This window comes from Callithrix jacchus, chromosome 17 (genome assembly GCF_049354715.1).
Source record: "Callithrix jacchus isolate 240 chromosome 17, calJac240_pri, whole genome shotgun sequence".
In the NCBI taxonomy this organism is placed as follows: Eukaryota; Metazoa; Chordata; class Mammalia; order Primates; family Cebidae; genus Callithrix; species Callithrix jacchus.
The window spans coordinates 52,983,765-52,998,530 of NC_133518.1; the positions used below are offsets into that span (position 1 = coordinate 52,983,765).

General features: G+C 36.7%; 1 protein-coding gene across 10 annotated transcripts in view; it reads right to left on the reverse strand.

Moving 5' to 3' along the window:
- Nucleotides 1-14,766, reverse strand: part of NEK11 (NIMA related kinase 11) — a 330,810-nt gene that overhangs the window by 170,818 nt on the left and 145,226 nt on the right. The window contains exon 14 of one of the 10 annotated variants that reach the window (XR_013528645.1): nt 9,118-9,235. The exons of the other annotated variants lie outside the window; for them this stretch is intronic. The gene's annotated coding sequence lies outside the window, so the exon portion shown is untranslated. The remainder of the gene's footprint in view (nt 1-9,117; nt 9,236-14,766) is intronic. 10 annotated transcript variants of the gene reach the window in all.

A 14,766-nucleotide genomic window follows, 5' to 3' on the forward strand; every position in this document is an offset into this window, starting at 1 on the left:
AACTCTGAATTACATTTTTAAAAGATCACTTTGGTAGGCATGTAGAGAATGAACTGGTTGGAGGCAAAAGACTAGCTGGAGGCAAATGCAGCACTTGAGATGAGGGCTCCTCAGAGTTGGGCAACCGGAGGTTCTTACTATGCTTATTACCATGAGCAGCTCAATAGAACCTCAGAATCCATATTATAGATGACAATGTTGAAACTGGGAAAGGTTCAGAACTTGTCTGACATCACACAGCCAATGTGGAAAGGCTAGATTCAACCTCAGGCCTTTTCACTCTGTATCCCTTGTTTTCTCACTATACCATGCAGATTTCTTGCTTTATATTTACTATATAAGAAAACAAACTTGAAAAGATGTGTTCAATTGCATGATTGGTAGGATGACAGTTTCTTACAAAAATAAAAAGGGAAAATATATTTTGCACTTAGTAAATATTGTGGTTTCTCCTAGTTAATCATTTGTTAAAACTCAATTTAAAACACAAAATTCACAGTTAAAATGTTGAGATAATTATTTAATTTAAAAATACAAATTTACAAAAACATATAAATATTGTGTGGCTTCACTTGAAAAATGAAAATGACTATTTTGAACAATGGGGAAGAGAAAAATTATCAGTGTTGAAGTAATAAAATATTATGCATTTCTGACTCTAAGTTCTTAATTTATAGGATCCTATTGAAAACCCCTAGAAAACTCTCTAGGCTGTAATAAATCTTGACAATGGAAGAGGTGCATATATATAGAAATATAAATTTGGGCCCGTCATGCTATTGCTGTGCATTCAACTAGAACTGCATTTATTCCAGCAGTACGTTAAGGGCCTTTGTCAAATGCATCTAATTTTTCATAAGCTATTGAACTAAAAATAACTATCTATCTTTCCAAGAGAAAATGAAACAAAAAAGGGAATACATTCATTTAAGAATATAACTTAGAAAATCGAAATAAAACTATATGTGTAATTTATCAATGCTGACACAGAGCAATCCATCTAAAGATACTCCCTGAAATCCATGCCACAGGGGCAGAACACATTTCACTGTCACCACACCTCCCAGTGTCTGAAAGTTTTATTTCCATGACGATAAACCTGAAAATCAACTTGCTGTAATGTGTTGATTGCATTTGCTGATAATACAGCTCTCCAAGGACTATTTTTTTTGAAAAGTTGACAAGTAACACAAAATTACTTATCAGGCAATTGCATCTAATTTGGGATTCTTCGGTGATGAAAAACTGCTGTGCCTAGTGAATGCTGGAGCCAGGCATTTGGGTGATTCATTTAGAAACTCTCAAACTCTCAGGAGAAATATTTAAGTAAATAACTGTATTCCACCACACAATTATCCCCATAGGAGGCCCCCCAACAATTTCAAGATCTTGCACCTACCTACTTAGCACATAAAATGGTATAAAAGTGCATAATCTCAGTAAGAATGCAGAATTTTATGATCGTTACAATAACACTGAAAACGTTAAGGCTGTTTATTAATGATTTCACACCCATGAAATTCAAATAAAGTAGGGCCTTTACCTTAGAGTACCCTATTTATGAAATGCATTCCTATTGCCTCATTATTCCTTTTCCAGTTTATTAAAAATTGTTTAATAGCGCAGTACAAATGGAGACATGTTTTCATGATATCCTGGAATATTTAATGCTAGCTCTTGCAGTATCATTTTATGCCTAGAAAAGAAGTTTTCAAAGCGCTGTCCAGGAACCCCTGAAAGTCCCTGAGATTCTTTCAGGAAGTCCGAACTCTAACAATACCAAAATGTTATTTGCCTTTTTCACTCTTGTCCTATCATTAGTAGACAGTCTTCCAGAGGCTATATGATGGCGTGGAATATCACAATAGACTAAATACAAAGCACATACGAGACTACAGCTACGTTTTCTTAGGCTAGTCATTAAAAAATGTAAAAATGTAAACTAACACCATTATTCTTAGTAAATTTATTTTGAAAAACACACAACTTTTATAAGTGCAATTTTATTAATATGTATAAATTTATTTGTTATTTTTAAGTGACTATTTTTAGATTCTCAGTTTTACTTTCTAATATAATATATATCTATAGATATAACCATGTAAACAAAAGCTCTTTGGTGTCTCGAGACCAAACTTTTTTAAAAATTAAAAAAAATTTTAAGCGTGTTAAGGTGTCCTGGTGCCAAAAAGTTTGAAAACTAACCTCGAATTAATTCAAACTTTAATGTGCCTACGACTCACTGAGACGTTGTTAAAAATGCATCTTCTGATCTAGGAAGTCTGAAGTGAAGTCCAAGGTTCTGCATTTCTAACAATTTCTCAGGATACTAGTGATGCTAATCCACAGGCCACACTTGGAGTAACAAAGAACTAGTTATTGGCTCTAAATTGCTGTGCTATGATACAGTCCTTTGTTGTGAGTACTTCCTCTGAGATTTTGAATCAATGCGTATTGCGAATATAATGGAAAATACATGTTTTTTACCATGATGCCTACTGGATGGAATTTTGAGCTGAGAGAGCAATGATTATAGGAATATGATGTACTGAGAGCAAAAAGTAAGAGGTGAGGCATCAAATGACATCATAGTGACAGCAAAGAATCATGGAGTTCCTAGAGACAGATAACAAGATGGCCTATGTAATTATAAAAAGTCAAGAAACAACAGATTCTAGCAAGGTTGTGGGGAAACAAGAATGCTTTTACACTGTTGGCAGGAGTATAAATTCATTTAACCATTGTGGAAGACAGTGTGGTGATTCCTGAAAGACCAAGAACTAGCAATACTATTTGACCCAGGAATTCCATTCCCGTGTATATACCCAAAAGAATAGAAATCATTCTGTTATAAAGAACATGCACACGTAAGTTCATTGCAGCAATATTCACAATAGCAAATAAATAGAATCAACCCAAATGCCCATCAACAATAGATTGGGTAAAGAAAATGTGATACATATACACCATGGAATACTATGCAGCCATAAAAAATGAGATCATGTCCTTTGCAGGGACATGCATAGAGCTGAAAGCCATTATCCTCAGCAAACTAACACAGAAACAGAAAACCAAACACCACATGTTCTCACTTATAAGTCAGAGCTGAACACATGACCACAGGGAGGGGAACGACACACACTGGGGCCTATTGGGGGCTGGAGGGAGGGACAGCATCAGGATAAAAGGCTAATGCATGTGGGGCCAAATACCTAGATGGTGGGTTGATAGGTGCAGCAAACCACCATGGCACATGTTTACCTATGGAACAAACCTGCACATTCTGCACACATATCCTGAAACTTTAAATTTTATTTTACTTCGTTTTATTTTATTTTTAAAAAGATGATAGCCTGTGAACATGTTAGCACAGTGAGGGCAATGACCCACTCTCCTCCAAAATGGCACAGAGCTAAAGGGGCCAAGGGAAACATTTTAAAATTTTTTCTAAAACCTGCTCTTTCTTAATTAGTAATTACCTTTCATCACTCTCAAGAATACCACTAAAATTTCTCATTTGGGATGCTATAAACACAAAAAGGTTGGTCCTGTTCAAAATGTATAATCTCACAAATAAAAGAAGGCTAAATATAAGGCTAGACACCATATGCTCATAAGCAACTGCTTATGCAAATTGTCAAATTATTATATCTTAAAATGGATTTGTGGGAGGTGGAGGGTGGAAGGGAAGAAGCAGGTTTTATGCTATTTGAAGCTAAGAAAACAGGTCATGTGGAATTAAGCTGGGAGAACGGTTGGGTTTGTTGATTTCTTCTAGAGTCAAAAGGGAAAATCAATCTGCGATATAAAAAAGGATAAAGTCGCTTTGATTTCTACAACCCAAAATGCCCAGGCACAAATGCATGCAAGGAAAGACTGCAGACATCTTAAACTCATCTACAAATATTTACTTTGCCAGCTAATCTTTAATAGTAAGAAGAACTCCCATTAATAATTTAAAGGAGCCTTGGCCAGAAAAAAAATATTAGACAAATGAAGGGGTTAGCAGGAAAGGATGATTAGGGTTAGCTATGAAGCTAGGTAGGTATGTTTACACTACACATTCATATAAATTTATCCCTACATGTGGATGCCAAGGCACGGACCAATGAGATGGGCTTGCAAGGAACCCATCCTGCAAGATCAGAGCTAAGTCTACCTGGTAAGCTGCAAATGCTGACAACGTCACATACTTCCCTGAAGATAGACGTGGAAAATGGACTGATAAAGGAGAGAGTAAGTCAAATTCATTATACTGCTCTCACTTATACACGTCACTATGAAACACAACAATCATGTTGGATCTTTTTAGAGGTTTCCTATTTTTTTTTTTTTGAGTTCTTTAGAAGCAAGAGAAAAGAAGTCAGTTGAAAATGTTGCCACTGATGAGTAAGAAAGATATTAGATTTTGCTGCCATAGTTACTTGCCAGAAAGTTCTTTTTTCTTTTTTTTCTGGAGATATGCTATTTCATTTCAAAAAATGAAACAGTTTGACAGGTGATTCTAGGGGCTCTCTGACAAAAATTAGTATCTGATACTGAGGTGGCCCTTAATGCCACAAAACAAAATTCAAATTTCCTTTATAAAAATCAAAGAATACTGATTTCAATGCCTATCATAAATTTCTAAGTTAAAGTCTAAACTAAATACCAAAGCAAGCTATTTCAATCATTTCAGCCAAAAAAAACCTAGCATATGAATGAAAAATGGTAGTTACTTGACTGGAAGCAGACATAATCCAATATAGCTGTATTAGTTTTCCGTGTCTGCTGTGACAAATTTTGTGATTTAACATAACACAAAGTTATCTTATAGTTCTATAGATCAGAAGCCTGACATGGATCTCACTGAGCTAACATATACTTGTTGGCAGGGTGCCTTCCTCTCTGGGAGATCCAGGGAGGAAGAATCCATTTCCTTCTCTTTTCCAGCTTCTAAATGTCACCTGCTTTCTTTGGCTCATTGTCCCCTTTCTCCATCTTCAAAGCTACCAATGTTGGGCCAATTCCTTGTCTCATTGCCATTCTCTCTGGTTCTCCCCCGTCTGCCTCCCTCTTTTACTTTTAAGAATCTTTGTAGCACTGAGCCCATTCAAATAGAATAATTTCCCTATCTGATTAGCAACCTTAGCTCCATCTATAACCTTAATTCATTCCCTTCTGTCATGTAACTTAGCACATTCACAGCCTTAGGACATCAGGATTTTAAGGACATCTCTGGAGCCCATTCTTCTTCCTACAATAATAGCTTTCTTTAGCTGGCAGGAATGAGGAGCTCGACTGACTGTAAATATCGCCCTTACAAATATAACCCTGTTCTGCAGCAGTTTTGGCAAGGCTTCATATGGCCCCCAATATAGACTTTTATATATTATGGACTGAATTAAGAGATTTAAGAACCAACTTAATAAATGCCTCACATATATTGAAAGTTTTGCTTTTTAGGTTTAATCGTGAAATTTAAAACTAAAAAGCATACATTGTTTCTGTCATTAGTTTTATTATTGAATATGAAGAAATAAGCTTATTTTATAATAGTTTATTTTGGTACAAGTCAAGGTATTCTTTTGTAAAAGAATAAAAGTATTAGTCTCTCTAACTGGAACATAAACTTCACATCACTCAATGATATCTTTGGATTTTGTTCATTACTCTAATTTCAGAGTCAGATAACTAAGATAGACTGCTCCAGAGATCAGCAGTGCTCTCCCGTATCTGATTCTCTCCTCCTTGGGCACAGGAAAGACTGTACTTCCCATGCCCTTGCTGGAAGGTTGGGCCACATGACTAGTTTTAGTAAACGAAATTGAGAGGAAGTAATTTCCAAGCTGAAGAACTGATGTGTGGGTGTATTACTTCCAATCTATTCTGCTGTTTGTGGGGACAATGCAAGCAACATGCTGAGATGGTGGCAGTACAAAATAGTAGCAGCCTTGGTCCTTAGTCATTGCACAGGGAATATCTGCCTGATAGATTCCTTCCCACCTTGGACTTTATAGGAATGAGCTATAAACCCCTTGTTACCTAGGTCAGTAGGTGTATTTGTTATAGCAGCAAGTCTAGCCTAGCCTGACCAATATAATTGAGAAACATCACATTGTACTTTACAGAATCAAAGACACTATCAATTTTGAAATTAATCGTTAGGAGATACATTACTAATAAAACTACTGTCCATGTAATTATGATATACGATTTATTTTAAGACGCATCTCAATTTCAGAGATGTTCAAATGTACAAAACTGTGTACTTTAGACTGGATGACATATGGTATACATCTAATTTTAAGGAAACCTAGAAAATTTTAAAACTTGCCTCATTTTTTAATAAGAATATTAAATTTGAATGTCAAACTATTAGGAATATATGTCAAACAGATACATTTCTATTTATGATACACTGTTGGTTTAGTAACACATTTAAACTTACGCTCTCATGTATATAAAATATTTAGAACTACTGATTTTTCCCCACTCTGAAATTTCATGAAATACAATTATTTTAACTCCTCACATGCATAAGTGTCCTTGTCATGACTATGAGTTGTGTAACTCCTTCCAGCTCATATGTTTCAGATAAAGCTCCCCTTGAAATCTGCATAGGAAACTGTCAGTACAAGTTTTACCTTTTTCTTAGCCCATCTGCGCTATTATAACAAAATATCAAGGACCGGGCAATTTATAAAGAACAGAAATTTATTTCTCACAGTTCTGGAGGCTGGGAAGTCCAAGATCAAGGCAAGAGCGACTTCAGTTTTGTGGTGAGGGCTGCTCTCTACTGCCAACATGGCGTATTATTGCTCCATCCTCTGGAGTGAAGGAACACTGTGTCCTCACATGATGGAAAGTGGAAGGACAAGAGTGATAAACTCACTCTATCAAGCCCTTTGATAAGGGGACTTAATCCCTTTCATAGGACGGAGTCCTCATGAGCTAACTGCCTTTTAATGATCCACCTCTTAATACTATCACACTGCCAACAACTGAATTTTTGAGAGCAGACATTCAAGTCATAACAATCTTAAAGTACAAGTACAGTCATGCACTGCATAATGACATATCAGTCAACAATGAACTACATATACAGTGGTGTTCCCATAAGATAATAATTAAGCTAAAAATTCCTAATACCTAGTGACATTGTAGCCATCATAACATCATAGAGCAACGCATTAGTCACATGTTCATAGTGATGCAGTATAAACACACCTACTGCACTGTCAGTCACATAAAAGTATAGTGAATACAAGTATGGACAATATTATCATAATAACTACGTTACTACTTTATATATTTACTATACTACACTATTATCATTATTTTAGAGTACACTTCTTCTACTTATTTAAAAAAATAGTTAACTGTAAAGCCTTCAGAAGGTATTCCAGAAGAAGACATTGTTATCATAGGAGGTAACAGCTCCCTGCACATTATGGCCCCTGGAGTCCTCCCAGTGGGATGAGATAATGGAAGTGAAAGTCAGAAGGCATAGGCTTAAATGTGTGTTTGTGACTTAGTTTTCAACAAAACTTCGAAACTTAAGAAAAAATTAATGTTAAAAATAGAAAATGCTCAATCTACCCATCTGACAAAGAGCTAATAACCAGAATCTACAAAGAACTAAAACAGATATGTAAGAAAAAAACAACCCCATTCAAAAGTGGGCAAAGGATATGAACAGACAATTTACAAAAGAAGACATACATGAGACCAACAAACATATGAAAAAATGCTTATCATCACTGGTCATTAGAGAAATGCAAATCAAAACCACATTGAGATACCATCTCATGCCAGTTAGAATGGCGATCATTAAAAAATCTGGAGACAACAGATGCTGGAGAGGATGTGGAGAAATAGGAACACTCTTACACAGTTGGTGGGAGTGTAACTTAGCTCCCACTGTGGAAGACAGTATGGCGATTTCTCAAGGATCTAGAAATAGAAATTCCATTTGCCCCAGCAATCCCATTACTGGGTATATACCCAAAGAACTATAAATCATTCTACTATAAAGACACATGCACATATATGTTCATTGCAGCCCTATGTACAATAGCAAAGACCTGGAACCAACCCAAATGCCCATCAATGATAGGTTGGACAAAGAAAATGTGGTACAAATACACCATGGAATACTATGCAGTCATAAAAAATGATGAGTTCATGTCCTTTGTAGGGACTTGGATGAATCTAGAAACCATCATTCTCAGCAAACTGACACAAGAACAGAAAATCAAACACCACATGTTCTCACTCATAGGTGGATATTGAACAATGAGAACATGTGGACTCAGGGAGAGGAGCATCACACACTGGGGGCAGTTGGGGTGGGTAGTGGAGAGACAGCGGTGGGAGGGATAATACGGGGAGAAATGCCAGATATAGTATGCACCTAAAGTTAAATAAATAAATTTTTCAAAAAAGAAAAAAAATAGAAAATGCTTATAGAATGTTATAAAAAAGGAAATATTCTTGTACAGCTGTACAATGTGTATTTTAAGCTCAGTGTTATTATAAAAGAACCAAAAATTTTTTAAAAATTAAATGTTATTAAGCAAAAACATTACAGTAAGCTAAGGTTAATTTATTATTGAAGAAAGAAAAATACTTTAAAAATAAAGTTAGTGTAGCATAAGTGTACAGTGCTTATATATAAAGTCTATAGCAGTGTACAGTAGTGAATGTCCTAGGCCTTCACATTCACTCACCACTCATCACTGACTCGCCCAGAGCAACTTCTAGTCCTGCGAGCTCCATTCATGGTAAGTGCCCTGTACAGGTTTACCATCTTTCATCTTTTATACTGTATTTTTTTGTATATTTTCTATGTTTAGATACACAAATACTTACCCCTGTGTTACAACTGCCTACAATATTCAGGACAGCAATGTGCTGTAGAGGTTTGCAATGTAGGAGCAACAGGCTATATCATAGAGCCTAGATGTGCATTAGGCTATATCATCCAGGTATGTGTAAGTACAATTCTCTGATGTTTGCTCAAGGATGAAATTGCCTAATGACACAATTTCTCAGAACATATTCCTGTCATTAAGAAGTACAGGACTGTATTCATTGGAGTGATATTTGAATAGGTTTTCTAATATAACTACTTACTATCCTTTTTAAAGTGCCTTTCACGACTTGTTAACAAAGACATCCCAGTTTTACAACTTAGGCTAGGGCAGGAGTCAGGTGCATAACCTCAGTACTGTAAGGCAGCATACGGTATGTTCTAAGAAAGGAGAAAAATGATCATGGAGATTAGTCAAGGAGTTCTGGTAGGAGACATCAAAACAGGTCAAATTAAGTAGGAGGTCTTTGAGCTGGGTCTTAAAAGACAGGTTAGATTCTAACAAGTAGGCAAGAGGTGATAAGCACCATCTAACCATTCTATGTCTGGCTTGGTAGTAATATCTCCTGTAACTGAGCTAAATACAGTAATAGACATGTATGTTACTATATGTTAGCATAACAAGCATGTTATATCTAATACATGGTATCTCACTTAATACAGTAAAATTTTCAGATTGGTATTACTAACTGCGTTTTATTGATTAAAAATTTTAAAATAATTTAAAAACTGCAAACCAGAGAAATTATCTTCCTCAAAATCACAATGCCATCACATGGGAAAGCCAGAACTCAAATGCGGTTCTGAATGATTCCCTCTCATATGGCAGCTTAGCTTTCTCTGGGCATCATAACAATGTCCTCCAAGTGGTAAGCACATAAGCCCTGAGCACGACTGTGAAACCTGCATGCATGGAAAATAAATTCATCAACTAAAGGAAAACCATACCATGGTATATGCAGAGCACTGTCTGAAACACACATTATATAAGATTTGACTCTATTTCATTTGTTTTTATTCAACCTTAAAGCTATGATTGATACTTATTTAATTTTCTGCTTAATTGATTTGTTTCATATCTAAGCCATGATGAGCCAAGCAAGGCCACACTACAGGATGCCCTCTGCCTTACCAGCATGATCTTTAATTTAATAACTACTATATGACTTATATTTAGCTAGGGGATGATCCATGGGATCACATATAACCTTCCCAGGTGATTAACTTATTTTGAAAGGTCCATGGATGCTGTTTTTCCCCCATGAATACCTGATGTTCTAAAACTGATTTTCCCCCTATTTGTATTATGCTTGCTTAGGATGCCACATCAAAGTGGCTTGTTGGGCTAGTGTTAGTCAGCATCTAGCTTAATATCTTTCAAATTGGATAGAATCTTTGAAATTTCAGTTAGAGACTTGTCATACAGAAGGAACACTCTAAATTATTAAGTATGCCTCAGGGTAAAGATCAGCACATCGTCATTCAATATTAGATTCATTCTAATTATCCTCTAAAACTCAGAAATTAGTGAGAACTTCAGGTGTCTTTATTCCTGAGCACAAGTATTAGAGTCAGGTGGAAACACTATTATGAAATGCAAATGTAGCTCAGTGGCATATGTGACAATTATGAAATAAAACCACCATCAATTTATGTTTATAAATCAAGTCTCAAAGACATTTAAAGCTCTGGAAAAGATGAAAGATCTGGGAATGTGGAAGTAACCCCTGGCATTTGTTTGGTCTGCTTTTCTGAGAGCTAAAGATCCAGGCAGCTCCACCAGCTTCTCCATCTTGGGCTGAGCTGTGGAGTGTGAGCTGTCACCTTTTGTTCTATTATGCTCCAGCTGCTTTAGTGGGCACTAGGTTCTTTTAGATCTGCTGGTAGGATCTCTGCTACTCAGATATGTGCCCCTCTCCGCAACTATAAAGACCGGAGAAAGGAGCTAAAAGATCCCTGTCTCTTATCTCCAAATAGCCAATTTTCTTCCTGAGAAAGGACCCCAAAGCTTTGTTAACATTCCTTGTGGAGGGCAATGCTGTTCAACTGATGTTAGAAGAAAATCTCAAACCCCATGATGACCTTCTGGATTAAGGAATTTGTGTCCGAGGTGATATCCAGACATCTTCCCAATTGCTCTGCGTTGCCACGACTTCACTCACATCTTTTTTGGCCATTCATTAGCTAACACATGGACAACTGAGCATTACATTGTTTCTTCTGAAATTTTTAACCATTTTTTAAATTTATTAATTTTATTTGGGTATAATTTATATACAGTAAAATGCACCAATTTAAAGTATAGAGTCCAGTGAGTTTTGACAAATATACACATCTGGGTAACCATCACCACAATCAAGAGAAAAAACTTACAAACTTTTCTGTCACAACAAAAGGTTTCCTTGTGCCCTTTGGGAGTCAATTACCATCACCACCACCCCCAGGCAACCACTGTCCTCATTGCTATTACTATAGATAAGTACTTCTGGTTCCGGAATGTCAAAAAAATGGGATCATTCAGTATGAACTCTGACATGAGGCTTCTTTCACTTCACATAATTTAAAAAATATTTATCTATATTGTTGTTTACATCGGTGTGTGTTCCTTTTCACTATCAAGTAGTATATATTTCATGGACAAACTACACATTTGCTTATCCATTCATCTGCTAATGGACACTTGACTTCTTATTTTTAGTACTAATGAATAAAACTATAGAAACATTTGTGTACAGGCCTTCTTGTAGACACATTTTTAGATACCTATTTAAAAGTAGAATTACTGAGTAGAGGTTTTCTTTCAGATAACTATCTAAAAGTGGAATTACTGAGTGGAGGTTTTCTTTTTTAAAATCAAAACGATAAATACATATGATGTTTAATTAACAAAGTTCAAATCACTTTATTTCCACTTGAACATTTAAAAAGAAGAAGTGATATTGTAAATCATAAAGCAGCCCAGAAATGCAAAGGGCATGTGGAGTTCCTACAGGCAAGCAAAGCATAAAACTACCTCAGATCTATCTCTGAGCACTGGGCTCAGTGCTTGCTTAAAGAGTGGCTGAACAGGAAGTGAAGAGGTGACAGCTGGTCAGGATGTGGGTAGGCAGCCAAGGCCTACTTCACTGCAGTCTCCACATCTGAATGGTGGGGTAAGGAGTCATGCTCCTGGTACACCCAGGCCCAAGAGTCTCAGGCAATTCCAGCTTTGCAAAAAACACTGCTCTGAAACTCAGCTGTGAGTTACTAAATAAAATAAAATAAGTACACATACACACAAAAGGTTAGAGTACAAAGAAGTTCCCGGCAAAATTTAATGTGCAAGAAAGCATCAGCATCACATATAAGGAGTTAAATAGGGATAATTTCTTTGACATTCCAGTGTACTTTCTCATTTGGTTATAATGGTTACCCATGACTTTCTCTAGATTAAATCAGCAGTAGTCAACTCATGCATAACAAATGTAAATAATAAGTCTTATCCTGTCTTTTTCTCTGCAACTAACTCCTCAGAACCCACAGGGAACTTTCCAATTCAACATCAAAGACTTATTAAACATTTGGTGTAGGAGCTTTGAAAGAATGACTGTAATTTTATTTTATATATACATGCTAGATAAAAAATAAACAAAAACTTCCTTTGGGTGCTGAAAGTTTGCAATCTAATCTTTAAAAGGCAAAAAGCATTGGGGAAAATAATCACTTCAGAGTCCATCAACAAATTAAGTCTCATGTTTCCAAATTTCACTTCATTAATCTCTGCGATCACTAATTACCTGGTAGTTGCCCACCATTCTAAAGCTTTGTCAAACCCAAAGGTTGCATTCTTTTTTCTTCTGTTTTTACTTTTAATTTAGTTTCCTTATAATACTATTTACAATAGCGAAGACACAGAATCAACACAATGCCTAACAAGGTTGTATTTTCACAGTTCTAAATTTATTTTTTGAACTTAATATTAAGAAAGAATAGCACTTAGAAAGTATGAATTTACAGATAGGAAAAATATAAGGGAAATGTTTAAAGTATTTTACAAGGCATCTGATTTATCTAAAACTTTTATGTATTTTTTTCTAATCTGATAGTTTATCATAGAGTCCTAAGTAGTGTTTACACTTACAACATGAACAAGGTGGTCAATGAAGTAGATTTGGCCATTTCCAGTTCAGCTGGTGAATCAACACACTGTCTACCATACTGAAACCTTCATGACAAAAGAAAATGAGAGGTAAGAAGGACATAGCTTGAGTTTCCCATAGTAGCCGTGGTCAAGACTAGCTAGGGAGTAATTTGGCCACCACAGTTCACAGAAATTAGCATAGAGACACACGACAAAGATTCTGCCTTTTGAAAGTCCACTTCCTGGCCAGGTACCACGGTAGCTCACGCTTGTAATCCCAGCACTTTGGGAGACTGCGGTGGGTGGATCACAAGGTCAGGCCTTCAAAACCAGCGTGGCCAACATAGTGAAACCACGTATCTACTAAAAATACAGAAAATTAGCTGGGCGTGGTGGTGGGGGCCTGTAATCCCAGCTACTCAGGAGGCTGAGGTAGGAGAATCACTTGAACCTAGGAGGCAGAGGTGGCGGTGAGTGGAGATCGTGCCACCGCACTCCAGCCCAGGAAACAGTGTGAGACTCCAACTTTAAAAATAAATAAATAAATAAATTCCAATTCCTTTGACGTGTTTTTCTGCTTCTTACAAGTCCATTGCTTCTACCCACCACCAATGAAAACACACACTTTGGGGGAAGTGGAAAGGGTGGTGTACTAGTTAGAAAGCAGGAACTCTGCAGTCCTTAAGCAAATCACTTAATTTCTTTGGCTTCTCATCTATGAAATGCAGTATTATTAAGTAATTTTCCTATTTGAAACCAGGAGGAAGCTCAGACTTTTTGTCCTAGACCACCCATTCAATATCCTGCCCTGGGGCTTCCTATGCATAAATAATGATGGCTCTGTCCTCCAGCAGAGCACAGCCACAGGTATGGGGAACTACATACTGCCTAACTTTCTCAGCTTTCTGTCACTGGAAAGGGGTCCAACCCTCAAGAGAGGGTTCTTGGACCTCGCGTGATAAATAATTTGGTCAAGTTCCTAGAGAAAAGTGAAAGCAAGTTTGTTAAGAAAGTAAAGAAACAAAAGAATGATACTCCATGGGCACAACAGTGGCAGGGGCTGCTGAATAGATGTTTCTTAATTATATGCTAAACAGCAGGTGGATTATTCATCGGTTTTTCAGGAAAGGGGTTGGAAACCCCTGGAAATAAGGATTCCTCCCACTTTTAGCATACTAATGCATTATAATATACATACAATGAGCAATGAGGATGATCAGAGGTCACTTTCATTGCCATCTAGGGTTTGGTGGGCTTTGGTTGGCTTCTTTACTACAACCTCTTCATCAGTAAGGTCTTTGTGACCTTTATCTTGTGCTGACCTCCTGTCTCATCCTGTGCCTAAGAATGCCTTAACCTCCTGGCAATGGAGTTGCTCTGGTTCTAACGTCTCTGACATTTCTATTCTTAGATATAGAAGTCCATGGGATATTTCTATACTTCCGAATTTCACTTTTGGAAACTAACAAATAAAATATTAAAGAAATACCATAAAAGGCCTAAGATAGAAATCCATCTGATGCACATACATGTTTGTCAAGGATGTCTGTTACAAGATGGCCTCCATAGCACCATTTTAACAGCTGGCTACTGCCAATCTAAAGAGCTTCAGGTGCCTGTCTCCAAACAGCTGAAAAAGGCAGCACAAGTTCTAACAGCTCTATCAAGAAGACTTCAAGTGAAAATCTGGGATGAGATGACAAGATAATCCAAGGTTCACTACCTTTATTCTCAATTTGAGAAGAGAGCTAAACTGCTGCGGATGCACTTGCAGACCTGCAACAACACAGAG